This window comes from Delphinapterus leucas, chromosome 15 (genome assembly GCF_059928025.1).
Source record: "Delphinapterus leucas isolate spDelLeu-1000000601 "Yukka" chromosome 15, BTC_Dleu_Yukka2, whole genome shotgun sequence".
NCBI lineage: Eukaryota > Metazoa > Chordata > Mammalia > Artiodactyla > Monodontidae > Delphinapterus > Delphinapterus leucas.
This window is the reverse complement of record NC_143143.1, coordinates 30,686,716-30,712,845: the sequence shown is the minus strand read 5'-3', so window position 1 is coordinate 30,712,845 and position 26,130 is coordinate 30,686,716. Positions and strand designations below refer to the sequence as shown.

At 45.8% G+C, this 26,130-nt stretch overlaps 1 non-coding gene and 1 pseudogene across 1 annotated transcript; one reads left to right on the top strand and one right to left on the bottom strand.

Moving 5' to 3' along the window:
- The first annotated feature begins 20,998 nt into the window (after window positions 1-20,998).
- On the top strand, window positions 20,999-21,105 carry LOC115803792 (U6 spliceosomal RNA). The gene has a single exon (XR_004024586.1). It is a non-coding gene; the product is annotated as a U6 spliceosomal RNA (small nuclear RNA).
- A 3,229-nt stretch (window positions 21,106-24,334) lies between these two features.
- LOC111163514 (small ribosomal subunit protein uS11 pseudogene) lies at window positions 24,335-24,948 on the bottom strand (annotated as a pseudogene).
- Between the last annotated feature and the right edge of the window lie 1,182 nt (window positions 24,949-26,130).

The following is a 26,130-nucleotide window of genomic DNA, read 5'->3' as shown; positions in this document are numbered from 1 at the left end:
ATGGCCGCTGAGCCTGCGCGTGCGGAGCCTGTGCTCCGCAACGGGAGAGGCCACAGCAGTGAGAGGCCTGCGTACCGAAAAAAAAATAAATAAATAAAAGACTTTATTGTGTCTTAGAGCCATTTAAAGTTCATAGGAAAAAAAAAAAAGGTTCACAGCAAAATTGAGGGGAAGGTATGTAGATTTCTCATATACGCCCTGTTCATATGCATGGCCTGCTGGATATGTGGAGTCCTGTTGCATATGCACGGCCTCTCCCACTATCAAGACCCCCCCACCCCCTGCCAGTGGTAGATTTGAACTGACATGAACACATTATCATCACCCAAAGTCCATCCTTTACATTATAATTCACTCTTTTTTAAAAAAATTATTATTTATTTAGGCTGTGCCAGGTCCCAGTTGCAGCACGAGGGATTTTTGCTGTGGCATGTTTAGTTGTGGCATGTGGACTCTTAGTCGTGGCATGCGGACTCTTAGTCGTGGCATGCATGTAGGATCTAGTTCTCCAACCAGGGATCGAACCCAGGCCCCAGCATTGGGAGCTTGGAGTCCTACCCACTGGACCACCAGGGAAGTCCCCATTATGGTTCACTGTTGTCCTTTCTATGGGTCTGGACAAATGTTTCACGACATGCATCCATAGTTATACTATCATACAAAGTATTTTCACTGCCTTAAACATCCTCTATGCTCCGCCTTCTCATGCCTCTCCAGTCCCTGGCAACCACGCATCTTCTTGGTCCTCATAGTTTTGCCTTTTCCAGAACGTCATATAGTTGGAACCATACAGTATGTAGCCTTTTCACAGGCTTCTTTCACTTAATAATATGCATTTAAGGGCTTCCCTGGTGGCGCAGTGGTTGAGAGTCTGCCTGCCGATGCAGGGGACACGGGTTCGTGCCCCGGTCCGGAAAGATCCCACATACCGCGGGGCGGCTGGGCCCGTGAGCCATGGCCGCTGAGCCTGCGCGTCCGGAGCTTGTGCTCCGCAACGGGAGAGGCCACAACAGTGAGAGGCCCACGTACCGCAAAAAAATAAATAAATAAAATCTAAAAAAATACGCATTTAAGTTTCCTCCATGCCTTTAAAATATTTTTCTTTTTATTATTTTTTATTGAAGTATAGTTGATTTACAATATTATATGTTTCAGGGGTACAACATAGTGATTCAATAATTGTATAGATTTTTAAAATTTTTATTTATTTATTTATTTTTGGCTGCGTTGGGTCTTCGTTGCTGTGCACAGGTTTTCTCTAGTTGCGGTGAGCGGGGGCTACTCTTCGCTGTGGTGCGAGGGCTTCTCATTGCGGTGGCTTCTCTTGTTGCACGGGCTCTAGGGCGCACAGGCTTCAGTAGTTGTGGCTCGCGGGCTCTAGAGTGCAGGCTCAGTAGTTGTGACGCTCGGGCTTAGTTGCTCCGTGGCATGTGGGATCTTCCTGGACCAGGGATCAAACCCATGTCCCCTGCATTGGTAGGCGGATTCTTAACCACTGCACCACCAGGGAAGTCCAATTGTATAGATTATACTCCACTTAAATTTATTATAGGTACTTCCCTGGTGGGGCAGTGGATAAGCCTCCGCACTCCCAGCACAGTGGACCCGGGTTCGATCCCTGGTCAGGGAACTAGATCTCACATGCATGCCGCAACTAAGAGTTCGCATGCCACAACTAAGGAGCCCACGTGCTGCAACTAAGGAGCCTGAGAGCCACAACTAACACCCAGGGCAAACAAATAAATAAATATTTTAAAAATAAACTTCTTTTTTTTTTAAGATTCCATATATATGTGATAGCATACGGTATTTGTTTTTCTCTTTCTGACTTATTTCACTCTGTATGACAGACTCTAGTCCATCCACCTCACTACAAATAACTCAATTTTGTTTCTTTTTATGGCTGAGTAATATTCCATTGTATATATGTGCCACATCTTCTTTATCCATTCATTTGTCAATGGACACTTAGGTTGCTTCCATGTCCTGGCTATTGTAGAGCTGCAATGAACACTGTGATACATGACTCTTTTTGAATTATGGTTTTCTCAGGGTATATGCCCAGTAGTGGGATTGCTGGGTCATACGGTAGTTCTATTTGTAGTGTTTTAAGGAACCTCCATACTGTTCTCCATAGTGGCTGTATCAATTTACATTCCCATCAACAGTGCAAGAGGGTTCCCTTTTCTCCACACCCTCTCCCCCATAGCACAGGGAGATCAGCTCAGTGCTTTGTGACCACCTAGAGGGGTGGGATAGGGAGCGTGGGAGGGAGATGCAAGAGGGAGGAGATATGGGGATATATGTATATGTATAGCTGATTCACCTTGTTATAAAGCAGAAACTAACACACTATTGTAAAGCAGTTATACTCCAATAAAGATGTTAAAAAAATTAAAAAATAAAGCTTATCATACTAGTAAGAAAGAAAGAAAGAAAGAAAGAAAGAAAGAAAGAAAGAAACATAAATTATTGGATCTATTCCCTGTGTTGAACAATATATCCTTGCAGCTTATTTATTTTCCTCCAGGGTTTTTTTTTTTTTTTTTTTTGCGTTACGCGGGCCTCTCACTGTTGTGGCCTCTCACGTTGGGGAGCACAGGCTCCGGACGTGCAGTCTCAGCGGCCATGGCTCACGGGCCCAGCCGCTCCGTGGCATGTGGGATCTTCCCGGACCAGGGCACAAACCCGTGTCCCCTGCATCGGCAGGCGGACTCTCAACCACTGAGCCACCAGGGAAGCCCTTCTGCATGGTTTTTCACGGCTTGATAGCTCATTTCTTTTTAGTGCTGAATAATATTTCATTGTCTGGAATATTATTGATCCAGTCACCTATTGAAGGACAGACGTCTTGGTTGCTTCCAAGTGTTGGCACTCATGAATAAAGCTGCTATAAAAATCTTTGTGCAAGTGGTTAAGAATCTGCCTGCCAGTGCAGGGGACACGGGTTAGAGTCCTGGCCCAGGAAGATCCCACATGCCGCGGAGCAACTAAGCCCGTGTGCCACAACTACTAAGCCTGCACTCTAGAGCCCGCGAGCCACAACTACTGAGCCCACGTGCCACAACTACTGAAGCCCACGTGCCTAGAGCCTGTGCTCTGTAAGAAGAGAAGCCACTGCAATGAGAAGCCTGCACACTGCAACGAAGAGTAGTCCCCACTCGCCGCAACTAGAGAAAGCCTGTGTGCAGCAATGAAGACTCAACACAGCCAAAAAAAATTTTTTTTTAATAAAAATAAAAATCTGTGTGCAGGTGTTTGTGTAGACTTAAGTTTTCAGGTTTTTTGGATAAGTACCATGGAGTGAGATTGTTGGATCATATGGTAAGAATATGTTCAGTTTTGTAAGAAACCACCAAACTGTCTTCCAAAGTGGCTGTAGCATTTTGCATTCCCACCAGCACTGAATGAGAGTTCCTGTTGCTCCACATCCTCACCAGCATTTGGTGTTGTCAGTGTTCTAGATTTTGGCCATTCTAATAGGTGGGTAGTGGTATCTCGTTGTTGTATTGTTGTTTTTCACACAGAATTGAAGATGGACTCTCATGAGTAAGAAATAAAACTCTTAGTTGACTACCAGAAATACTTTTCTTTTTTTTTTTGGCCACACCGTCATGGCTTGTGGGCTTTTATTTCCCTGACCAGGGATTGAACTGGAGCCTTCGGCAGTGAGAGCGCAGAGTCCTAACCACTGGACTGCCAGGGAATTCCCAATGACTTTCTTTTTTTTAAAGTGGTTTCCCATCATCTGAAGGTTTTCTTAACCTGGAACCCACGGACCACTTGAGTCTCCACATACAGGCCTCAGAAATAGAATCTGTTCAATTGTTTGTGTGTATTTGGGAAGAAAGAGGGTCTATAACTTTCATCAGCTACTAAGGGTGCCTCTGACTCCAAACCCTCCAAAAACTTATGAATCACTGAAAATTCTTGTTCCTTAGCATGTCCTCAGCCACCCTCATGATCCTACATCTGTTCACCTTCCAAAAATAAAACAAAAATGAACAAAAGCCCACGCTCTCTTTTGTCTGCTGTCTTAATGGGGATAGTCCAACTGCTGTAAATCAACCCCACACCTCAGGGGCTTAACACAATAGAACTTTATTTGTGGGAGCTCCTGGCTAGTGAGCCAGCCCATCAGTCAGGGACCCAGGCTCGGTCTGTCCCACGGTTCTGGTTTCCTCAATGTCCTCTCCATTTGGTTGGCGAACAGGGAAAGAGCAAGGGGATCGGACATTGGAGGTTTCTGTAGGCCAGCCTTGCAAATGGTGCCAAAAGCATCTCTTCAAGTTCCACCAGCCAGAAGCCGGTCACGTGGCCGCCCGGAGCTGGAATGCGGTCCAGCCCGAAAGGAAGAAGCGGATTTGGAGAACAGCCAGCCAATCTCTGCCACACCTGGCTGGCTTCTACTCATTGGTCCAGCTCCCGTGTCGTCTCCTCCAGGCAGCCTTCTCTGACCCCCACCTACACCTCAGCCTGCCTCCCCACTGATTCGGTTAGATTAATACTCCCCAAACTTTAATGCGCGTTCAAATCGCTGTGGGCCTTTCTTAAAATGCAGATTCTGATTCTGTAGGTCTGGGGTGGGACTTGGGATTCTACATTTCTATCACCTGCCAAGGTGATGCCTATGTTGCTGGTCCATGGAGCACACTTGGAGCAGCGAAGAGTTAGATGCCCCTCATCTCACTTTCACAGCGCTCTGTGCTTTCCTCCATCAAATCGCTGTGCAGCTGAGATGGCTCATTTCTGGGGCTTTCTCCTTGGCTCCGTGAGACCAGGGGACTGCATTTGTTCACCATCGGCCCCCTCCAGTGCCCGGGAGTGGGAAGCCTGGTGAATGTCAGTGAATGATTGAATGGGTCTCTCTTCCTTTGTAATTGGGATGCCCCCTCCCTGCCCCATGGCTGAGCCACACTGAGTTGGGGGGGGCAACTTGAAACTGACAAATTGATCAGGGTCAGAGCTGGCCCCTTAGGCAAGAATATGGCATCAGACGGACTAGGCAAAGCCCCTCCTCTCAGGATCCGTGGTGGCTTTGCAGCACTCCCCCTCCTGCCTCACCCCAGGATTCCACATCTTGGGGCATCCTCTGGCCCCCAATGCAGTTTCTAGCTTCTGTTGATACAGCAGTGACTCTGACCCCTAAAGGGATACCCCCTCCTCTTGATGGTTAGAATATTTATGCTCAGGAGAAAGCCTTTTAGCCTCATGCTGTCTTAGGTTCCATTCTCCAGAAGTAGAAGCCGTGACAAAGTTTCGTAGACAAGTATTTTATTCAAGAAGGGCTCCTAGGAGAAATTGGTAAGGGTGTCCCGTGGGGAGCACCTGCCTTCGGCATGTAATTCTGGCCTCAGATTCCCTGGGTTCAAATCCCAACTCTACTCATTGTCTGTCCTTGGGGAAATCCAAACTCTCTAAGGCTCAGGATTAAATTAATATGTGAGAAGTATTTAGCTCATGGTGAGCGAAAATGAAGATTAGCTGTAATATGTATGGCAGGGACACTGTTTGGGGATGAGAGTAGAAAGAGAATGAACTTGGAAGCCAGACAGACCTATTATCAGCTGCGTGGGCGTGGGCAGTCCCTTCAGTTTCCCGGGCCTCAGTCTTTCTATCTGTAAAGTGGAGCTGCGATAGGAGGTAATCAAGATAGTGTGTATAAAGCAATGAGAACAGTGCTTCATGAGCATTGAAAAAGTGGTAGCTGTCTCACTATAACTTTTTTGAAGGATAACTGACATATAATAAATGTCACATATTTTAAGTGTCCATTTTGATGAGTTTGATGTACATATACACCTGTAACACCATCACGGCCATCAAGACAGTGAACCTCTCCATCGCCCCCAAATGTTTCCTGGTGGCTTTTGTAACCCTCCCTCCCTCCCTTTCTCTTCTTCTGCTTTGCCCCCCCATCTCCGGGTGACCACTGATCTGCTGTCACTGTAGATTCATCTGCATTTTTAAAAAGTTTTCTGTAAGAGGAATCATGTGCTCGATCTTTGGGTGGTCTGGCTGCTTCCATTCAGCGTAATAATTTTGAGATTCAGCCAAGTTGTCGCATGTCTCAGTAGTTCATTCATTTTTATTACTGAGTAGTATTCCTTTGTATGGGTGTGCCACGATTTATTTATCCATTCTCCTGATGATGAACATTTGGGTTGTTTCCAGTTTGAGGTTATTAAAAAATCATTTTCTTATTGTGGTAAAAACACACAATATTAAATTTACCATTTTAACTTTTTTTGTGTGTGTGTGTGTGTGTGTGTTACGCGGGCCTCTCACTGTTGCGGCCTCTCCCGTTGAGGAGCACAGGCTCCAGACGTGCAGGCCCAGCGCCCATGGCTCATGGGCCCAGCCACTCCGCAGCATGTGGGATCTTCCCGGGCCGGGGCACGAACCCGCGTCCCCTGCATCAGCAGGCGGACTCTCAACCACTGCGCCACCAGGGAAGCCCCATCTTAACTATTTTTAAATATACACTTGAATGGTGTATTCACATTGTTGGACAATAGGTCTCTACAACTTTTTCGCCTTGCAACACTGAAACTCTGTACCCATTAAATGCTAATCCCCCTCCCTCAAGCTCTTGGTAACAACCTTTCTGTTTCCTGTTTCTAGGATTTTGACTACTTTAGATACTTCATATGACTGAACACAGTACTTGTCCTTTTGTGACTCCTTATTTAACTTAATATAATGTCTTCAAGGTTCATCCATATTGTAACATGTGCCAGTATCTCCTTCTTCTTTAAGGCTGCATGATATTGCATTGTATGCACGTACCACATTTTCCTTATCCACTCATTTGTCAGTGGACATGTGTGTTGCTTCCATTTCTTGGCTACTGTGAATAATATTGCAATGAACATAAGTGTGCAAATATCCCTTCGAGATCCTGCTTTGAATTCTTTTGGATATATGCCCAGAAGTGAGATTGCTGGATCTCATGGTAATTCTATTTTTAACTTTTTGAGGAACCTCCATACTATTTTCCATGGTGGCTGCACTATTTTCCATTCCCACCAGCAGCGCACAAGGGTTCCAACTTCCCCACATCCCTGCCAGCAGTTATTTTCTGTTCTTTTGATGGCAGCCATCCTGATGGGTGTGACAAAATCATTTCACAATACTTTAAAAATGATACACAATCTTTGAAACAGTGCAGAATGTTATAAACTTTTTGAAGGATGATTGACATACAATAAATGGCATATATTTTAAGTGTACATTTTGATTTTGAGTTTTGACACATATATGTATATATACCTGTAAAACCATCACCACAATCAAGGTAGTGAACATACCCATCACCCCCAAAAGTTTCCTGGGATCCCTCTGTGTTCCTCCTACTCTTTCCTCCCTCCCCGTTACTTCCAATCTCCAAGCAACCACTGATAACTACATGCTGTAAGGAAGAAAGTAAAACACACCTGCATTGGCTGCTATAGGTAGCTGTGGGTCTATATCATCACATGACCTCCCAGGGGTTGCTGGGGTTTGGGGACCATTTATTTTTTCTTTTTTAAATTAATTTATTTTTATTTTTGGCTGCGTTGGGTCTTCATTGCTGTGCGCGAGCTTTCTCTGGTTGCGGCGAGCGGGGGCTACTCTTTGTTGCCGTGCGCGGGCTTCTCATTGCAGTGGCTTCTCTTGTTTCGGAGCACGAGCTCTAGGAGCGCTGGCTTCAGTAGTTGTGGCACGCGGGCTCAGTAGTTGTGGCACGTGGGCTCAGTAGTTGTGGCACGCGGGCTCAGTAGTTGTGGCACGTAGGCTTAGTAGTTGTGGCACGTGGGCTTAGTAGTTGTGGCACGCGGGCTTAGTTGCTCCACGGCATGTGGAATCTTCCTGGGCCAGGGCTCGAACCCGTGTCCCCTGCATTGGCAGGCAGATTCTTAACCACTGTGCCAGCAGGGAAGCCCCTTTGGGACCATTTGTAACCTAATGACACTCCTGACCATCTGTGTCCCGAATTGTTCCTTCTGTGGCTTTTCCAGGGTCCCATAAATACTAGATTGTAGGATATGAAGTTGTTGATATTCAGCTATTTTTGACCCACGAAACGTGAATTTCATATGATTCAGCTTAAAATCCAACAATTCACGTATTTACTTATTCATTTCTCCAATGGGATCTACAGAGATTCCTTCCTGAAATATTACGACCCAGAGCAAGTAAAATGTTAAAATAAAGAAGAAAGACTCACCTCTAACCACTTAAAAGGAAGACAGGCTAATTGCATCAGGAACCAGAGAGGAAGCAGTCAATGAACTTGATAATCATTGTACTGTACTTAAGTTTAGCTGTTTCCAGGAATCTGGGGTGAAAAGGGAAACACAGAGTGTAAGCTTTTTGCTGTCAGATAAAAGGAACTAAGTTCAGAAGGGAAGCCAGATGTCATTCTCAGCCCAGATCTGGGAAGAAAAAGGTCAAGTCTGGGTGAGTCGTCATCTCCTAAACCTCATTTCTGAGAAAATCACATTTTTCTTTAAGTTGGAGGAGTTAACAGTGGCTTTTGGTTCCAGCTGGGAGGCATCACCATAGCAAAAGGCAATTATTAGATCAAAGCGACAATTTAATGCATCTTTAAAGGGCACTAATTTGATGCAGAGGTGGCAATCAAACCCTGCTCTCATGACTGGTTTGCTTGACCTTAAGATAAACTTGTCAGTTCTGCTCCATGCTTTACATTTTCAAATAAATATCTCTTTTATTCTCACAGCATTAAAACATAAACAAACAATGACATAGACGCAGAAAGCTTCAGGGACTGATAAGAGGGGATTTCATGCAGGCTCTCCCCAAATCACCTAAAGACATGGCAATGGGAATCTTATCTTCAGAAAAAACTAGATTCAGGACCCACCGACTCCCTTTCCCCACTGCTCCAGCCTGTAATTATCTCACAGCTACAGGTTTCTTCCTTTAGGCCAGTGGTTCTCAAATGAGTCAGGAGAGGGGTGATACACACATTTTGGCAATGTTTAGATACATTTTGGGTTGTCACAAGTGCTGTGTGTGTGTACGTGTGTGTGTGCGTGCTCTTGGTTTCTAGTGGGTAGAGGAGGTGATGGGGGGGAGGGAGGATGGTGAGAGAGATGGAGAGGAGGAGGAGGGTAACTGTAGCTAGAAAAGAGATGAGAGGGAACACAAAATGAGACAGGAGAAGAGGGAAGAGACGGGAGAGGAAAGGCACCAAGCCTCACATGGGTGCTGGATCCAGCCGACCTGACATCTCCGCCTGGACTTTCCAATGATGTGAATCAATCGCTTCCCTATTAGCTGAAGCCCGTTTCAGACGGGTTTCACTCATTTGTATCCAAAAGGCTCCTAGGGACTTCCCTGGTGGTCCAGTCGGTGAGACTCCGAGCTCCCAATGCAGGGGCCCTGTGTTTGATGCCTAGTCGGGGAACTACATCCCGCATGCATGCCACAACTGAGAAGTTCGCGTGCCGCAACTAAAAAGATCCCACGTGCTTCAATGAAGATCTCACGTGCCGCAGGTAAGGCCCGGAGCAGCCAAAAACAAAACAAAAACAAAAGAAAAAACAAAAGGCTCCTAGCTAACACAGAAGGGCATTACTGCTTAAGGGTGCTTGCTCACATTAAATAGGAAGTTACCTGCCCGTGGGTTGCTGTTACCTCAGAGCACTCTCAAAGCCTGCGTAACATTCTGCTGCACACCATCAACTTGGGTTTATGGGGTGATGTGGGAAGGAAAAGAGGGAGACGGGGTCCCTGGGTACGTGAGAAGGGGCATCAGGCACGGGAGCCCCCAGCTCCTGAAGAAGCAGGCTGCAGCTTGGCAAACCTTAAATTTGAGATGGGAGCCCCACACTGCCTGAGATGGGGACATCCTTATTCGGATGTTAAAAGGAAAGGGTGAGTCCAGAAGAGGAGAGCCCTTGGGGCCACCTGCGATCCCTGGGATGCGGAATTGACGCATGCGTACACGGCAGCTGGGAGCCAGTTTGTTGGTTCTCCCTCTCGCCCCTTCCCCTCACCCCTCCCAGGGGCACATGGTGGGCTGGGGGCAGGGTGCGGAGGAGGTGAGGGGGCGGTGCTCGGGCGCGCGGAGGCAGCTGCAGCAGCTGCCTGCCCTCCTGCGCAGCGAAGCCGGACTGTTGTTTCTCACCTGATGGGAGTCGAGGTGGAAAAAACAAAAGACCAAGGACAACAAAAAGCAAACAACACGAGGGAGAATGCTCTCAGCTCCTTTTCTTGCATATGGGATGCTGAGATGTGGGAATAAGTCTCCCAGGCCTCCTACTGCTGAGGAACTAGCAGAACTGATCTGCTTTGGCTTCTGCATCACCACCGCTCCCCACCTTCCAGAAACTTCTTTTTTTTTTTTTGACCCTGCCACACAGCATGAGGAATCTAAGTCCCCCCACCAGGGATCAAACCCATGCCCCCTGCAGTGGAATCGCAGAGTCCAGGGAAGTCCCCTTAGAGAAACTTCTGATGCTCACAATTAAGTAGGTATGATGAAATCCCATCCACCTGGACAGGAGGAATAAGGAATTCAGAGTCACCGGAAAGTGTGCTGGGATATAGGAGGATCACCCGCCCCCCACCCCCGCCCGCAGTTGTTCTCAATCCTGACTGCATGTTGGAATCACCTGGAAGCTTTAAAAAAAAACAAAACCAAAAACTGATGCCTGGACTCCATGCTCAGGATTTAATGCAGAGAAGAAAACAAACAAAAATCCTACTGAGCAAATGGAAACTTTAAGCCTGGAAGCATCCTATAAACCTGGGTTTGAGTCGTCACTTCACAGACTCTGACCCTGACCAAGTTTCCTAACCTCCCTGATCTTTAATTCCACGTAACACAGGGAGGGTGGGGCAGCTGCCTCCTTTCCTGGCACTTCTCTTGCTCTTAATTCTCCAGCCACCCTGGACTTCATGTCCCCCATGGCTGACATCTTTCAGGGCTCCATGCTTCTACCCAGGCTGTCCTCTTTGACAGGCCCACACCTACTCAGTCTTTAATACCCAGCTCAAGTATCATTCGCTCTGAAAGCCTTTGTGTCCACATCCAGTTCCCTCTGCCTGCAACGTTCTTCCTGTTGTTTTTGGCAGGGACCACTAACTGTCCCCTAATACCCATTCTCCTCTTATTCCTTTAGTATCAGGTTCCATTTTTGGCAAGACTACCTCATCAAGGTGGTGTGTGTATTTATATTGGGAGGCACACAATCTCAGGTTGTCTCTCTTTTCGTCATGTTGGAGGCGAGTAATGCTCATTGCCTTGACTATTAACTTATTAAAAGGTGCAAAGTGGCAACATTCTGATTCTATCTATTCTTTCGTCATGTTGGAGGCGAGTAATGCTCATTGCCTTGACTATTAACTTATTAAAAGGTGCAAAGTGGCAACATTCTGATTCTATCTATTCTTTCTTCCTGTATTAGGTGGAATCTTCCCTAAATCAACTCTCTGGTTATCCTGAGGTACCATTTGGAGAAGGAAGGCAGAACAAATGCTCGTTTCTTTCCCTTTGTTTATCAGATTTCAAAGTAATGAGTTGGTTCATTAGCATCCTCCAAGGCGAGACTTTCTAAAAAAAGTATGATTATGAGTTTATGGATTTAAATATATTTATTATATTTCAACCCATTTCAGTTATCTTTATTAACACTCAAATTATCCCCTCTTTGGCCTATGAGACACTCTTGAACTTGACACCTGATACCATTTGATATGACCCTGGTAGTCTTTGATTGGGTGGGCCAAAAGGTTCATTCAGTTTTTTCCATAAGATGGCTCTAGTAGCACTTAGTTGTCTTTAATTTCATTTGAAACAATTTTGTTAGATTGTATGTGATAGCTGTCATATCAGCGTGCATTTAAAAAAAGACATCAAAATTGGTGAATTTTCGTGTAGCCATTTTAATATTGAAGATGGAAGAAAAAAGCAACATTTTCAGCATATCGTGCTTTATTATTTCAAGAAAGGTAAAAATGCAACTGAAACGCACAAAAAGATTTGTGCAGTGTATGGAGAAGGTGCCGTGACTGATCTAACATGTCAAAAGTGGTTTGTGGGGCTTCCCTGGTGACGCAGTGGTTGAGAGTCCGCCTGCTGATGCAGGGGACACGGGTTCGTGCCCCGGTCCGGGAAGATCCCACATGCCGCGGAGCGGCTGGGCCCGTGAGCCATGGCCGCTGAGCCTGTGCGTCCGGAGCCTGTGCTCCGCAACAGGAGAGGCCACAGCAGTGAGAGGCCCGCGTACAGCCAAAAAAAAACAACAAGAAAAACCAAAGGCACTTTTTGGCCCACCCAATACTTTATCCCCTGCTACGTCTCTCCCCTGAGGCAATGAGTACTAGGCTGACTTCAGTGTGAATTCGGGGAAAAGGAAGGGAAAGACGTGGGGAGAAAACTCAGAGTACGTAAAAACTCATGGCACATTAGGTGATCAGATAAATGATTAACCTCATCCTTCTTATTCGTTCTTTCCTCATATCTTTAAAAATATACCTTTCAATCCAATAATTCTTAGGAGTATTAGCACAACAACTTCTTATTGGTGAGGGGGAAATGCACTGAATCAAATCTGCAGTTAGATTTTAATGCACATTGCTGAGAAATTCCTTCTCTAGTCTCATACAATTCAGTGCATGCCAAGAATGCTGGCTGTTTGGGGATTTGAAGAAAACAGCAGTTTGTCCATCTCCTGTTTTTCAGAGCCTCCCAGAGCTCTCTTTCATTCCCTAACATTTACGATTATAGCAATGATGCAATCTGAGTCCTAGAATCTCCTGTGCTCTCCATCCCCCGCCCACCACACCCTACCCCCTCCCTCCTCGGCTTGTCAGCTTCTGACAAGTGCTAGCAAGAATCTAAAGTTCAAAAGGGTAAGTTCATGTAACTAAATGCCAGGGAGAGTTGAGTAATCTTTCTTTGCATGATACAGTACTTAGGTTTATTTTTCAAATGCCAAAAAGTCTTCTAACTTTCCCATTTTTGATAGAGAAGTGGGTACTGAGAAATATGGCTCTGCTGGAAGAAAAACAGTAACTCAAATGGTCAAATGATAAGTGTGTTTGGATTTCATCCTCAGCACTGGAGGGCAATAGGGAGGAGTAGAGACTGTGGCAAACTGGAATCCCAACCCTTCCCTTTTTAAAGGGGCAGCTACTGCTGAATTCCAGTTGCTTGTTGCCAGGGTAAGTGTAAGCACAGTGTTGCCATAGCTTAGGAATTTTCAAGAGAAATGTGGAATTTGATGTTAAAACAATTTTTTGAGTTTTATATAGTAACTTGATTTTTTTTTTTATAGAGCATTTTTTTCCAGCCCACTTTCCTAGACTAAATCCTGATTTCAGGCCACCACTTTGCAATTCTCTTTAAGAATTCTCTTTAAGTCTCTCTTAAGTTTCCTGAGCAATCTCTCTAGACGTTGAGCAATAGCCACTGTACTTTTCTCTCCTCAAGACATTCTGATGACCCCTATCCCTCTGCTGCTGTCCCAGGGATCTCTATCAGTCTGTAATCTCTGTGCATGTGTGTGTATCATTTTTTTTACACACATTAACAAGCACTTATATAAGATACTATATAAGCCCTTACATACATTATTAAATTTAATCTTTACAAAACTGTGAGGTAGACACCTATATTAGTTGTTTATGGCTACATAACAAATAACCCTATTGCCCTATGGTTATAAGGGGGTATATAGGAGCTCTTTGGGCTATTTTTACAACTTTTCTCTAAATCTAAAATAATCTCAAAATTAAAAGTTTTAAAAAATTACTGATGCCTGTACCCTATCCTTATAGATTCTGATTTGATTGGTCTAAATTAGAGCCTGGATGTAGGGATGTTTTATTTTTTTATATATTTTTTGGCCACACCCCACGGCTTGTGGAAATTAGCTTCCCGACCAGGAACTGAACCCAGGCCCTCGGTGGTGAAAGCGCAGAGTCCTAACCACTGGACCACCAGGGAATTCCCCTCGTCCTTTTTTTTTTTTTTTGCTGTACGCGGGCCTCTCACTGTTGTGGCCTCTCCCGTTGCGGAGCACAGGCTCCGGATGTGCAGGCTCAGCGGCCATGGCTCACGGGCCCAGCCGCTCCGCGGCATATGGGATCTTCCCGGACCGGGGCACGAACCCGTGTTCCCTGCAATGGCAGGCATACTCTCAACCACTGCGCCACCAGGGAAGCCCCCTCGTCTTTTTTTTTTTAATTACTTTTTAAATTGAAGTATAGTTGATTTACAATGTTGTGTTAATTACTGCTATACAGCAAATTTTTTTAATATAAATTTATTTATTTATATTTGGCTGCGTTGGGTCTTTGTTGCTGAGCACGGGCTTTCTCTAGTTGCGGCGACCAGGAGCTACTCTTTGTTGCGGTGCGCGGGCTTCTCATTGCGGTGGCTTTTCTCGTTGTGGAGCATGGGCTCTAGGCGCGTGGGTTTCAGTAGTTGTGGCATGCGGGCTCAGTAGTTGTGGCTCACGGGCTCTAGAGCACAAGCTCAGTAGTTGTGGCACACGGGCTTAGTTACTCTGCAGCACGTGGGATCTTCCCGGACCAGGGCTCGAACCCGTGTCCCCTGCGTTGGAAGGCGGATTCTTAACCTCTGCGCCACCAGGGAAGTCCCTATACAGCAAATTGATTCAGTTATACATATATATATATATATATATATACATATATATATATATATTCTTTTTTAAAAATATTCTTTCCATTATGGTTTATCATAGGAAGTTGAATATACTTCTCTGTGCTCTATAGCAGGACCTTGTTGTTTATCCATTCTGTATATAAAAGCTTCCATCTGTTAACCCCAACCTCCCACTCCATCCCTCCCCCAACACCATCCCCCTTGGCAACCACCAGTCTGTTCTCTGTGTCCGTAAGAATATTTTTAGTCTTGTGTTTCTAATTTGCAGTCAAGATTGAGATTCAATGTCTAGATACTGAATCATTATTAAAATTATTTCACAAATTATTCTTAAGATTCCTTTAAAAAAAGATACAGCAAAGAGGATATGTCATGCCATCCCACGTGTTTTGGTTTCTAGTTTGAGGTCCTTTGACAAAGATAAAAAACGTTGATGAAACAACGTTATATGACTGAGCAGTTATGGAACGTTAGCTACTTAAAATGTGGAAACAATACTTCTAACCCTAAAAACTACATTGATCAATTTCATGGTCAAAAGGAAATAAAAAGGGAAGTGTCCTGTCATTTTTTCCCCTTCCTTGTTTGTATAATCTATACAATGACCCACTGTGAATACTTACCAAATAATGCAAAATTACCTTCACATTAGTAAAGTACACAGTTGTTAAACACACACTGTAGTGTTGGGACCATTTTGTATCCTGTTATGGTGGTGGTTACATGAATCTAGACACATGTAATAAAATTTCATAGTATTACACACACACACACTCACACCCAGTGCCTGTAAAAACTGGTGAAAGTGAATGGGGCTTGGAGTTTAGTGAATAGCACTATACCAATGTTAATTTCCTGGTTTTGATAATGGGCTCTATTTGTTTATGTAAAATGTTGTCACTAGGGGAAGCGGGGTGAAAGGTGGATGAGAGCTCTCTATACCACGTCTGCAAATCCTTGGAACTCTAAAATTATTTCAACATGAAGGCTTTATTAAATATGTGGGAAAAGTTGAAGAGCTACTTTGGGCATGGAAGTTTTGCAATAAAACACAGAACAAATAGCCACCGTTCGCTGGCTTCCTTTGCCTTTAGGATTAAGTTCAAAGTCCTTAGGATGGCAGTTAAGGCCCTTCTTGACCTGGTTCTGGCTACTTTTCCCAGATCCTTTAGGGTTTGGGACACACAATCAAAGTGTGTCATCAGGAGATGCCCTAGAAACGCCAGGTGGTGAAAAGACAGTTCAGTCCCTCAAAGCAACATGAGAGCTGGGCTGGGTCAGGGCCTGGGTCCTGCAGACAAACCATTACACCCAAAGCTCCCTTTTAATACAAAAATTTCATGACCTCAGTTTACTGAAAGAAAATTCATGGACAATGTAGCCTCTTTCCGCACATAATTTACAAAAATGAATACGATGCCCCAACTGTATTTTATTTTATTCTTCTTCCTGTTTTTTTTTTTTTTTGGCTGCACTGTGTGGCATGCAGGATATTAGTTCCCCAGCAAGGGTTTGAACCTGTGCCACTTGCAGTGGATGCTCGGAGTCTTAACCACTGACCCACCAGGGAAGTTCCCCCCTCTCCAACTGTATTTTAAAAAGGAAAAAAATATATATATAAAAAAGGAAAAATATAAAGAAAGTCATTTATAATAAAATAACATCCATTTCTATAAGTAAATGCTTAGGCACAAGTAAATCCAAGGCACAATGCAAGGCACTCTGGGAGACTTTCGCAGGCAGATGCTAAAAATGCAAATTGATAGGGTTGTGCTGTGTAGCCACACAGATATCACATTTGAGGATGTGAATTTCCCAGATGGTACATGACTCTTGGTAAAATTCCGAACCAAGCAAATCATGATCTTCCTAGGATTTACAGTGTAGCTAACTTCTTGGAATATTCAGGGTATAACAAAATAGTACAAAAGGCCCTTTGTGATTATACATAAAACAGAGAGGTAGGTTCAGAGCCTACAAGTTTTTTGTTTGTTTGTTTGTTTTACCACCTTTGTGAATGTTCAGTGGAAGATTCAAAAGTCACAGCGGGGACACGGGACAATTCTTCATTTGACAGCACTGTCCCGTGCATTGCAGGAGAGTTAGCATGTCTGGCTGTTGCCCACTCAATTCCAGGAGCTCCCCAATAATTGTGGAAACAAGAAGAGCTCCTTAAATTTCCCAAATGTTTCCCTGGGAGGGGGGTAACTTCCTGTTGAGAACTAATATGGGAGCAGTCAGCCACATGTGGTTAATATAGGGCTTTAAAATGTGTGTGTGGGGGCTTCCCTGGTGGCGCAGTGGTTGAGGGTCCGCCTGCCGATGCAGGGGACACGGTTTCGCTCCCTGGTGCAGGAAGATCCCACGTGCCGCGGAGCAACTAAGCCCGTGTGCCACAGCTATTGAGCCCGCGAGCCACAACTACTGAGCCCATGTGCCACGACTACTGAAGCCCGCGTGCCTAGAGCCCATGCTCCGCAACAAGAGAAGCCACCGCAATGAGAAGCCCATGCACCGCAACAAAGAGTAACCCCCGCTCACCGCAACTAGAGAAAGCCCACGTGCAGCAACAGAGACCCAACGCAGCCAAAAATAAAATAAATAAATTTTTAAAAGTCCTTTGAGGGGCTTCCCTGTGGCGCAGTGGTTGAGAGTCCGCCTGCCGATGCAGGGGACACGGATTCGTGCCCTGGTCTGGGAAGATCCCACATGCCGCGGAGTGTCTGGGCCCGTGATTCATGGCCACTGAGCCTGCGCGTCCGGAGCCTGTGCTCCGCGACGGGAGATGCCACAACAGTGAGAGGCCCGCGTACCGCAAAAAAATAAATAAAATAAAATGTGTGTGTGTGTGACTTCCCTGGTTGGTCCAGTGGTTAAGACTCCGCGCTTCCACTGCAGGGAGAGTGGGGCTCGATCCCTGGTTGGGGACCTAAGATCCCATGTGCTGCACGGTCCAGCCAAAAAAAAAAAAAAGAAAAATCAAAACAAACAAATAAATAAATAATGAAATATGTGGGGTCCCCGACTTGTGATGTGCTGACAGTGTAAAATGCTCATAGGATTTCAAGACTTGATATGAAAAAAAAAAGAGCATAAAATATCTCATTAGTAACTTTAGAAAAACCAAGTATTTGTTGAAATGATACACAAAAAACGTCTGTTCTTCAATTGATTAATTAATTATTTTTTCTTTTTGGCCATGCCACATGGCTAGTGGGATCTTAGCTCCCCAACCAGGCTTGAACTTGCGTCCTTGGCAGTGAAAAACCCCAAGTCCTAACCACTGGACCACCAGGGAATTCCCTAAAATTTTTTTATTATAGCCATCCTAGTGGGTGTGAAGTGGCATCTCACTGTGCTTTGGGGTTGCAGTTCCCTGATGTCTGATGATGCGGAGCATCTAACTATAGCTTTTTGATGACAAAGTTTAACAAGTCCCTACAGGAAACAGGCTTTTGTCTTCCACAAAGAGACAAGAGATTCTCCAAGGTGCCTGGTAGGGACTGAATGTTTGTGTCCAACCACCCCACCCTCTCAGATTAATATGTTGAAATCCTCCCTCACAATGTGATGGTATTTGGAGATGGGGCATTTGGGAGGTGATTAGGTCATGAGGGTGGAGCCCTCACCGAGTAGGATTAGTGTCCTTATTAAAGAAGCCCGAGGACTTCCCTGCTGGTGCAGTGGTTAAGACACTGTGCTCCCAATGCAGGGGGCCTGGGTTTGATCCCTGGTCAGGGAACTAGATCCCACGCGCATGCCTCAACTAAGAGTTTGCATGCCACGAATAAGGAGCCTGCGTGCTGCAACTAAGGAATGAGTGAGCTGCAACTAAGGAGCCCACCTGCAGCAACTAAGATCCAGCGCAACCAAATAAGTAAATATTAAAAAAAAAAAGAGAGACCCCAGAGTGTTCACTATTCCTGCCCATGTGAGGACACAGTGAGAAGACAGCCATCTGCAAACCAGGAAGCAGGGCCTCACGAGATAGCAGATCTGCTAACATCTTGACCTTGGACTTCCAGCCTCCAGTACTGTGAGAAATAAATGATTGTTGTTTAAGCCCCCCAGTCTATGGTATTTTTGTTACAAGAGCCCGGACAGATTAAGACAGTGCATATAGTTCCAATTGGGTTCTGCTTGTTTTCTTGCTTAGGTAGGGATAGGTCTGCTATTTGCTGTGGTTCTCTCCACCTTGGACTTGGGCTCAGCTCTTCACAGCCATGCTGCAGGCCCTAGACGATAGCCTGAGGTCTCCAAGGATTGGCTTTCTCTGTAGAGACAGGCTGGGAGACACTTTTGCAAGGGGGAGAAGAAAGGAAGGATGGGACACTGGAGTCTCCAGAGTCCTGAGGCACCCCCAGTTCCTCCAGGGAACTGATTCAACAAAGTAAGCAAAGCTGTGTTTCAGAGCCTCCTGGGGAGTGATTTGTAGCTCTGGGAAGGCATCTGCAGAGTAATGTCCTACCACTATTGATGTGGATGGTGAGGATGACAAAAGGTCCTCAGTGTGATGAGCAGGAGGCCTGCCAGGAGCCGCAGAGAGCAGCCCTCCTTCCTGTGGAGTATGTCTCCCTCTCAGGAGACAGGCTGACCCGAGGAGGATGGGGGTGCCTACAGCCGCTTGTCATGGCCACGCTGTAAAGTGCAGGTTATCAGAGCAAACACGGGAGCTGGGGTGGTCAGCAGGGTCCATGCACAAAGAGGGGACTGGAAGCCAGGTGTGGGGCATCGAGGAGAATTCACCACACCCCAAGAGCGGTGGGCTGCCTCAAAGGGGCATCCAAGGAGGGTCAGATACACATTTGTTAGAGGATGCTGGCTGTAGTATGGAAAGCAGACAGCAGGGGGCGGGAGGAAGACAGCAGAAGTCCTGTCTGGGAAGTAAAGCAGCAAGCCCTAGGGGCACCTCTGAACAAGTGCAGGTTCTGCTCTAGACACTTCCACAGACACAAAGGCAATACAAGACATGGCCGTGGCCCTCTGGAACATTACAGCCACATCTGGCAGGCCAGGAGACACACGTTTGCTGTCCTCGTGTGCAGTAAGTAGGTGAGTGAGATTTAGCAGCACCTCCCTATTGTGACGTGAATAAATAAACAGGCCAACAGCAAGGCACACCCTCTCTTAGCATGTGCTTTAACCCCCAAGGCCAGTTAGCTGAAAGTCATACCCAGCCACAGGCTTTTGCCGCCCAAACACCACTTCTAGAGGGTTTCCCTGTGCATTTGTAAGGTCATGACCTTTCACTCCTGTCAGTTCGTCTTTCTGAGCTTCAGCATCTTCATCTATAAAACAGGATCATATGATTATCTCCATCATAGTGTGGCGATGAGGATTAACTCAGATAATGCAAGCAAAGTGCTTAGCACAGGGCGCTCAGTGAATTTATTTTAAATTTTTATTTATTTTGGCTGTTTTGGGTCTTCACTGCTGCGCGCGGGCTTCCTCTAGTTGCTGCGAGCGGGGGGCTACTCTTTGTTGCAGTGCACGGGCTTCTCATTGCGGTGGCTTCTCTTGCTGTGGAGTGCGGGCACGCAGGCTTATTAGTTGTGGCTCACGGGCTCTAGAGCTCAGGCTCCGTAGTTGTGGCACTTGGGCTTAGTTGCTCCGCGGCACATGGGAACTTCCCGGACCAGGGATCCAACCCGTGTCCCCTGCACTGGCAAGCAGATTCTTAACCACTGCGCCCCCAGGGAAGTCCTCAGTCAATGTTAATGATAATTGTTATTTCTGTTTTATCTTGGTATGTCAGTATTAAATTATTATTCAACTGCAAAGCTGACTCTCCCATAGGACTGTGAATACCCTGAGGGCAATGTCTATGTCTTAGTCATCTTTGCATCTACCATAAACCTAAATGCTTACTGCCAGGGGCGGAGGGGCGAGCTGTGCCCCTGTCCACAGTGCTGAAGCTTCACGGCCTGGGCATTCCTTGTGATGCTTCCTCTCCAACCCATTCACACTGTCCTCTATGAAGATGCCCTCTGGATTTGCACGTGATAGTGGTCCTGGCATCAGCCCTCATCTCATCTCCCAGCTATGTTAACTGAATACGGCAGGTAGTAAAAGGGTTCGTACCACATGAACTCACTGTTGGAAAACACACTCTGTCCATGCGTTCATTTTTGTAGAGCATATATTGTGTACAAATTATCAAACGTGTATAGAAGAAGAATATATACCAAACAGTTAATGGTCTTATCACATTATGGTGGGATTGGTCACTGCAAGGGGATCGCTTTTTTTTAACTTATTCTCTTTGGTATTTTTGTTTGTTTTAACAATAACCCCTACTTTATCTTTGTCAAATTAATTTGAAAATAATGTTTAACCAGAAAATACAGTTAGGTGCTCGCTTCAGCAGCACATACAGTAAAATTGGAATGACATGGAGAAGATTAACATGGCCCCTGAGCAAGGATAACTCGCAAATTCATGAAACGTTCCATATTTTTCAGACTTACAGATATTGAAAACAAACGTATGGTTACCAAAGGGAAAACATATGGGGGAGGGATAAATCAGGAGCTTGGGATAAACATAAACACACTACTATGTAGAAGATAGATAACCAACAAGGACCTACTGTATAGCACAGGGAACCCTACTCAATATTCTGTAATAACCTGTATGAGAAAAGAATCTGATAAAGAATGGATATATGTATGTGTATAACTGAGTCAATTTGCTGTACACCAGAAACTAACACAACATGGTAAATCAACTGTACTCTAAAAAAAATTTTTTTTTTTAATTTTTTTTTTTTTTTTTTGCGGTATGTGGGCCTCTCACTGCTGTGGCCTCTCCCATTGCGGAGCACAGGCTCCGGACGCGCAGGCTCAGTGGCCATGGCTCATGGGCCCAGCCGCTCCGTGGCATGTGGGATCCTCCTGGACCAGGGCACGAACCTGTGTCCCCTGCATCAGCAGGCGGACTCTCAACCACTGCGCCACCAGGGAAGCCCTAAAAAAATTTTTTTAAAGAAAACACCGTTAGTTGGGAGAAACTGCATAAAGAAGGTTTGGGAACCACCTTCAGGGTCCAAAGGCAAAAAGATCAGTTTCATAATTAAGTATCATATATATGTTTATATCAGCATCACAGTCCCAGAACATTCAGAAGACAATGGATTTTGACGTTTTGTTATGTGTATGTATCAAAGCATCACCAGAGAGAAAGGAGGTTAGAAACCAGCAAATCCAGCCCCCTCATTTTACAGATGATGAAACAGACTCAGGGAGTGGAAGAGAAGAAGCCAACAACACTTGCTAATCAGAGGCAGCTCTGGGATTAGAACTCATGTCCTCCTGGCTTCCTTCCCATGCATCAATTTCCTCAGGCTGCCATAATAAAGTACCACATACTAAGAGGCTTAAAACAATAGAAATTTATTCTCTCATGGTTCTGGGGACTGAAGTCTGAAATCAAGGCATCCACAAGGCTATGCTGCCTCTGAAGGCTCTTGGGAAGGATCCTTCTTTATCGCTTCCTGGCTTCTGGGGGTGGCCAGCGATCCTTGGAGTCCTTCGGCTTGCAGATACTTCACTCGAATTCCTGCCTGTTGTCACATGGCCTTCTCCCTGGGTGTGTCTGTACCTTTTTCGTTTTAGTTAATTAATTAATTAATTAATTTTTGGCTGCGTTGGGTCTTCGTTGCTGCGCGCGGGCTTTCTCTAGTTGAGGCGAGCGGGGGCTATTCTTCGTTGCGGTGCGCGGGCTTCTTATTGTGGTGGCTTCTCTTGTTTTGGAGCACGGGCTCTAGGCACGCAGGCTTCTGTAGTTGCAGGGTGCGGGCTCAGTAGTTGTGGCTCATGGGCTCTAGAGCACAGGCTCAGTAGTTACGGCACACGGGCTTAGTGGCTCCGTGGCATGTGGGATCTTCCTGGATCAGGGACTGTACCATGTCCCCTGCATTGGCAGGTGGATTCTTAGCAACTACGCTACCAGGGAAGTCCTGCCTTTTTTTTTTTTTTAATAAGAACGCCCATGATTGGATTTAGGGCCCACCCTAATCTAGTATGACCTCATCTTAATCTACATCTTAATTACATCTGCAAAAATCTAATTTCCAAATAAAGTCACATTCACAGGTATCACGGGTCAACACTTGAACATATATCTTTTGGAGGGGACACAGTTCAACCCATAACACCCCATTTCAGACATACCAAGATGCCTCGACGTTCAATCATAACCGTTCTTAGCAATACCTTCTAATTCTCACTGACCACTTGCCATGTAGCAGGCACTGTGCTGAGTACTTTATAGACATTATTTCATGTGTTTACACTGTAGACACTATTATTATCTCCATTTTACTGATGAGGAAACTGAAGCCCAGAGAGGTGAAGTAACTTGCCTCATATCTCATGCAGTTAGTGAGGCCGATTGTAATTGCCAAAAGGGGTCACAGAAATGTTTCCAGTCCCATGTGCCTTTCCAGAATGGTGTTGTTCCCCATCAAGAAGCAGAATCTATTACTCCTCTATCTGAATTTGGGCAGGACCTTGTGACTGCCTCAATGAATAGGATATGGGGGAAGTGACTCTAGGTAACTCCCAAAACTAGGTCATGAATGGTGATACAACTTCCAGCTGTCTCTCTCTTTGAGGATGCTTGGTCCTGGAACCCAGCGGCCATGCTGTGAGGAAGCCCAAGCCAAGCACTTGGAGAGGCCCAGCCTACAAGCAGCATGAACCTCCCCATGTGTGAGGGAGGGAGCCTTCAGATGATCCAGCTTCTGACCTTTGGATCTTCCAGCGGAGGCCCCAGATAAGGATGAGCAGAGACAAGCCATCCTGACTGATGTGCTCTGCCTGAATTCCTGATCCACGGCATCTGTAAGCAAAATAAATGGTTGTTTTATGGCACTAAGTTTGGGGGGTACTTTGTGTTGCAGTCATAGCCACCAGAGCAGCTGGTAAGTGGGAGAGTCAGGGTTTGACATTGGGAGTCCCAACTTCTTTTCACTCACCCTCCACCCTTCCCCGCGCTCGCTTTCTGGTGAAACTCCAGCGTTACCAGTGGCTAGCAGCCTCCTCTCTCCCAGTCTGGGGACTTCTGACTAATCTCAATAGCAGTTATTTTTATTTGGAAAATAAAAATTAGAATTCAAAGGCAATTGTTCACAGAGTGTGTAAAAGCCTCTCTCGGTGACAGCTGTGGCTCTTCCCACAAAGGAGAGCCACCAGCCCTCTTAACACCCTTGCCCGCGCGGCCCCCCATGCGAGAAAACCTGAGTCAAACAAAAAGTAACGAGACCGTCTGTTCCTTCCTGCCGCCCATGCCGTTTGCTCAGATCACAAAGCTTCCTCCTCCTCCCTCTTCTTCTTCTTCTTCTTTTTTTTTTCCTTCTTCTTCTTTTAAAATAAAGTCGCCGGGCTTCCCTGGTGGCGCAGTAGTTGACAGTCCGCCTGCCGATGCAGGGGACGTGGGTTCGTGCCCCGGTCCAGGAAGATCCCACATGCCGCGGAGCGGCTGGGCCCGTGAGCCATGGCCGTTGAGCCTGCGCGTCCAGAGGCTGTGCTCTGCAACGGGAGAGGCCACAGCAGTGAGAGGCCCGCGTACCGCAAAAAAGTAAAAAAATAAAAGGTCTCCAAGGATCGGAGGGCCAGGCATTGTCTTTTCTGTGCCTACCTTGCTTCCTTCCAAAACAGTGGGACATATGCCTTCCGTTTGCTTTAGCATTTTCGTATTTTGAGCTTACATCAAGGCAATTTATTAACAGAAAACAATAATTTGAGGAGTCCTTCTCACAGAGAGCGACCACGGAGACCCCCCTTCCTGCGGGTGCTGTCGGAGGGGATGGGGGTGACATCCTCAATCCGCCCAATCTTTGTTCCTGAGCGGGCGAGGGCTCTGAGGGCTAACTGGGCCCCCGGTCCAGGAGTCTTGGTCCTATTTCCTCCTGTGGCCCGGAGTTTGATGTGGAGGGCAGTGATGCCCAGCTCCTTGCACCTCTTGGCTACATCCTGGGCAGCCAACATGGCAGCATATGGAGATGACTCATCTCAGTCAGCCTTCACCTTCATCCCACCAGTTACACGGCAGAGAGTTTCCTTGCCAGAAAGGTCGGTGACATGGACAAAAGTGTCATTGAAGGATGCAAAAAGGTGGCACACACCAAATACATTTTCTCCCTCAGCCACCTGAGGGCCGAGGCTGATGATCTGTTCTTCCTTCTTTTCTCTCCCCTTGCGAGGTGCCCTTTCTGCGCATCTTCTCCAGAATCCACCACCAGAAAGAAAGAGAGGGAGAGGGCGGGGCGACGGCTCAAGCTCGTCTGCTTTAGCGTTAAAAAAAAATCATACTTAACACCTGGGCAGGTCTAGAAGCACATCTATGGGCCCTCAGGCTTGACAGCCAAGTTTGGCTGAATATTGTAACCAAAAGTGGGGTCAGGCTACTCGTCGCCCAAAAGCCAATAAAAAGGCAAGGGTGGTGGAAAGGAAACTCTGCTTTATTTTGGATGCCGGCAACTGGGGGTGGGGGCAGTGGACGCCTGTCCAAAGGCCAGCTCCTTCCCCATTCCTCTCCTGTGACAATCTGGGGGTAAGAGCTTTTATAGGTGAAGGGAGGGGGCTACATGCAGAAACAGCACAGTCAGCTCTGACAGTCATCTTGAAATTGGTGATCGGTGGTCTGACCAGCGTCATCCTGACTGTTATAAGTACAGTTAATCTTCAGTTCCAGGGTTGGTTTGTTTCCATTTCTTTTTTTTTTTTTCTGAATTTTATTTAATTTATCTTTTATACAGCAGTTTCTTATTAGTTATCTATTTTATACATATTAGTGTATATATGTCAACCCCAATCTCCCAATTCATCCCACACACCTCCCCGCCCCTGCCACTTTCCCCCCTTGGTGTCCACACGTTTGTTCTCTACATCTGTGTCTCTATTTCTGCCCTGCAAACTGGTTCATCTGTAGCATTTTTCTAGGTTCCACATATATGCATTAATACACGATATTTGTTTTTCTCTTTCTGACTTACTTCACTCTGTATGACAGTCTCTAGATCCATCCACGTCTCTACAAATGACCCAAATTCATTCCTTTTTATGGCTGAGTAATATTCCATTGTACATATGTACCACATCTTCTTTATCCATTCGTCTGTCGATGGGCATTTAGGTTGCTTCCATGACCTGGCTATTGTAAATAGTCTTGCAGTGAACACTGGGGTGCATGTGTCTTTTTTAATTATGGTTTTCTCTGGGTATATGCCCAGGAGTGGGATTTCTGGGTCATGTGGTAGTTCTATTTTTAGTTTTTTAAGGAACCTCATACTGTTCTCCATAGTGGCTGTATCAATTTACATTCCCACCAACAGTGCAGGAGGGCAACCTTTTCTCCACACCCTCTCCAGCATTTGTTGTTTGCAGATTTTCTGATGATGCCTATTCTAACTGCTGTGAGCTGATACCTCATTGTAGTTTTGATTTGCATTTCTCTAATAATTAGTGATGTTGAGCAGCTTT